Below are 4,703 nucleotides of genomic sequence, written 5' to 3' on the forward strand. Positions count from 1 at the left end.
ATGTGATACAATAAGTAATCATTATCCTTATATAGGTAGGTCAAATGACACCCAAAATGAGCTAAGGTCGTATAGCAAATATTCCCCAATGATTGGATAAAGGACAACTTTTGTGAGCTGGAAATTTAACTTTTTTGCACTAGAGGAAGTTCGATCGATCGAACCTTGGACTTGGATCGATCGAACATGGCTGAGATCTATCAAACTTAGGCTGAATCGATCCTCAATGGCGGCGTCTTTTTTGATAAAAACAAATCTGAGATATTTTGAAGATATTTTTGGGAAAAGGACAAAAGCGGTTGGTAGGGTGGTACAACTGGATAAGATCAATCATTTGGATAAGGACAAGAATGTTCGATCGATCGGAGAAGGAAGTTGGATCGATCGAACTCTTGAGATCTTTGAACAGGGACAAACATGGCATAGATCCATCTTCAAGTGCTAAGATCGATGAAAGTTGGATCGATCGAACTTTTCTTGAGATCGATCGAAGTTGCTGAAATTCCACCATTTGCTTCCTTTTGCTCTACTTTGCTCCTTTCTTTGATTCATCCCAGAATTGCTTTAATTATGCTCTTATTTGGCTGAGTTAGCTTGTTTTGGGGATAAGAACCTAAAAATGGAAATAACACGAAATCAATACAAAACGGTAAAATAAGATAGATAAATGTTCTAGAATATCTAAGCTTAAGGGGTTTAAATATACACTTTTTAGTGCTCATCAAATAGGATGATTGATTTTCTTCAAACTATTGATTATCAAATCTGGCATGTTATTATTCATGATCCCTATGTTCCTATGAAAGAAGTTGATAAGGCAAAAATTCCTAAAGAACTGGATGAATGGGATGCAGCTGACTATAAGCTATTATCCAAAATGCTAAGGTTAAACTTAACTTAAATTGTTTCATAGTCCTTTTGAATACAATAGAGTTTCCACTTGCAAAACTGCCAAAGAGATTTAATTGGGATAAATTAGAAATAACCTATGAAGGTACTTCAGAAGTTCATGAGTTTAGAATAGATCTGTTGATGCATCAATTTGAATTATGCCTTATGAAAGGATAAGAGTAAGAACAACACTTTAGGAAGTTTAGTTAGAAGGTAAGGACACTTGCATGCATTGCATGTTTTCAAAAATAAGTGTTGCCGAAATTTTTCAAAGTATAAAATCCTTTCCGTTCAAGTCTGACCAACTTGAACCGGTTCAAGGGTAGCTAAACCGGTTCAAGTTCTATAGCAATTTTTGGTAACTTTGTTCCCTACTCTATTTTTTCTTCTTATTCTGTATAGAATTTTTCCTAAAAACTTATGAATGAAATTGACTTATTACATGTAATTAGGGTTTCAAAAGTCTATAAAAACATATTTTCTCACTTATGGTTGTGTGGCTTTTTGCATTAAAATTTTGATTTTCATTAAGAGTCTTTTTGTGAGATTTTAAGAACATATATACACAAGTGAATTAGGTTGTTTATCGAATCCTGATCGTGTTTAAGTCTATTGAAGATTGAATCTACAACGATCAGATAAATCATATTTTATTTCTTTTATAACAAATTCATATTCAAAGAAGAAGAATTTTTTATCACACTTTGAAGAGATCAAGACCCTTGTGGAGTGTTGTTGATCTTCCAACAATCCTTCTACAAGGTTGGAGGCATACGTCTGAAGTCGAGAGTTATTGGATAGGAAGTCACAAAGTTAGGAGTGTTCAGCAGATTGAGTATTGGTAGAGTGAAGGGGTTTGAATTTGAGTCAAAGTTCGGTGTACTTTGCTTCATACATAGTGGATCGTTTTACGCTTGGGATAACGCTTAAAATCTCGAGATTTTTCAATTGGTTTCCTCGCTAAATTCCGGTGTTACTTTAACTTTACTTTCTCATTATTTTATGTGTGATTATTAATTAATCGGTAATTTTAGTAAAGTAAATTGAATAAAGAAACATGTGATTAATCTCTCTTGAAAAAACTATTTTTCAAACTAAACTTTCCACAACCTATTCCGCTACACAACTCACACAATATGACCACCCTCAAACAACTTCTTTATTACTCACTAGTAACTATACAATATCATAAGTTATTATATATATATATTTCAGTTCCAAAATAAATGATGTTGCATCTTAATGTACACACAAGACATCTTAACATAAGCGAAAGCAATAAATGTTCATAAGAAACAAGGGTTACCTTGTATCCATAAGGTGGTACCTTAAATCCATAAGGAAAAAAGAGTAGTTCGTAGAGGAATATGATAATATATTAATAATTAAATGAATGATTTGCTCTGTAGTATATAAACCCCTAACAACATAAAGGAACCTTAAAAATGTAAGGAAACTTGCAGTGCAAGGAAAATGCTTAAAAACAAACTTGTTCTGAAAATTCTATAAAAATAAGGAAAGAAAATTAATTACTAAAAATTGCTAAATACCGAAAAGAAAAGCAAATCGAATCTATTTAGTCTTGTAACGAAAACGTAATTCCTGAGTCTTAAACGATTGAATTCGGCCAAAATGCACCTTACCTCGGCAGCAAAGATGCCCTTTACGAGTTGGACCATTTCTGATAAAATTGGGCTCTTTCTGGGTCAAAAACAAATTCATCAAAATCATCCGTTAAAAACTAATCAACCTGCCCGTTTAACCTTTTGACGGTCCAAACGGGTTCCAAAATCTTCAACTATCTGTTCTGCATCACATTCACATCCCAACACCAAAAAGCCTAAGAATGTGGTTATCGTGGCTATATCATAATTTACGTAGCTATTTTTCTTTTGTATTTATTTATTTATTCTTTCTTTCTTTTACTTTTGGCGGTTTGTGACGGTTTAGTAGCATGAAACACTAATCTATTGATACATTGGTGCCTTAATTATCTATTCTGATAAGGATATTTTCCATCATAAGGCTAAGGCGATGGGGATATCACATGGTCCTGTATGTCTTAATGGGTTTTTTATATTGTAGGCTCAAAAGCTTTGGACATGGGTTACTAGTCTATTGGTCTTTATGCAGTACTCCACAAACTTTGCTTTGTGTTTGGCTGATATGAAATGCTTGGAATGCCTTTATGATTGCGGAGTCTTTGTGTTCACTTATAATGGTGGCTCTATTTGTGCATGTTGTTTGTATGATCCTATCCTCGTGTTCACATCGGATGAACTCTGTAATATTATTTTGGTGTAATGCTTTTTCGTTTGCCTCTTATAAGGCCTCATCAAGGCCGGCTCGAGCCTTAGATGACTTAGGCGGTCGCCTAAGACCCCAGCCAATAGGAATAGAAAGGGCCCAAAATTTTAAATTTTCCTTATATTAAGTTATACTATAATTATTTCCTAATATTGTTAATATCTAATAAATATAAAAATTTTATATTAGAACTCAAAGATTTATATTCTAAAATAAATTTTTTTTTTCTCTCCCCACTCGTTTCGATTTTATAATAGGTCTCAAATATTTATATCCTAAAATAATATTCTTTTTATTTTTTATTTTTTATTTTTTATTTTCCCTCTCTTCTCATTCATTCTGATTTAAATATTAAGCCTCAAATAATATTCTTTTTTCTATTTTCCCTCTCTCTCTCCTCCTTTATTCCGATTTAAATATTAATCTTCAAATAATATTCTTTTTTCTATTTTCCCTCTCTCCTCATTCATTCCGATTTAAATATTAAGCCTCAAATATTTATATCCTAAAATAACTTCTTTTTTTCTCTTTTCTCTCTCCTCCCTCGTTCTGTTGAATTCTAATTGATATATAAATTTAATATTGGCCCCCAAAGATTTACATCCTTATATTACTTTTTTTCTCTCCCTTTTTCTACTCTTATTCACGTTTTACAATAAATCTTAACCAATATAAAAATTTAATATTAGGCCCAAAAATTTGTATCATTAAATATTTTTTTCCTCCTCTTTCTGTCTCTCATTCACGTTTTTTACACCAGTACTAAAATATTTATGGGTAAGGGGTAAGTTACAGCAATAGTAAAATATTAAATATTTATTAAACGTTGTTGTTTGGGAAAATGGTGAAAACTTTCCATTTTTTTTAATTTTTTTTATGTTTTATCTTCTTCTTTTCAACAAGTTTTCTCCTCCCACTCTCATTACAAGTTTACAATTGTTATAAACGCAATTTTATTCTATTAAAAAATTTGTAGAGGTATTAGGTTTGGGTTTTCTAAATCAAGTTCAATGGTTCTTTTTCTTTAATTATTTTTTAATTTTATTAACTTTTGTTATTATAAATTTGTGTATATATATATTTGTATCTTTTGTTTTTGAATTGTGACTAATTTTATTTATATAATTAAAAAAATCACTCTTTTATTTTTCGATCTACACCATGATCACTTTTTCTTTCTATTCTTTTACCCACTTACTGTATTACTATTTTATTAGACGTGCATATCCAATGAAAAAAAAAAAAAAAAAAAAAAGGCCATATATCCTTGTAAACAGCATGATTAATTGGCGGGAAAAAAGGAAAATAATGGAAACGGGTAAATTATGGTAACAGTACTATTTAATCATTAAATTGAAAATCAGCTCTCTTATATAAGGCCCATTGAAGGATGAACGTATGAACCACTCAGCCATAAGTTTCTTTAAGATATATATATATATATATATATATATATATATATATATATATATTCATCCCCATAGTTATTACAACTAAGAAGCTAG

Source organism: Cornus florida, unplaced genomic scaffold, assembly GCF_030987335.1.
Source record: "Cornus florida cultivar Cherokee Brave unplaced genomic scaffold, ASM3098733v1 CherokeeBrave_3.0.0_Hap2_Chr04, whole genome shotgun sequence".
Classification (NCBI taxonomy): Eukaryota; Viridiplantae; Streptophyta; class Magnoliopsida; order Cornales; family Cornaceae; genus Cornus; species Cornus florida.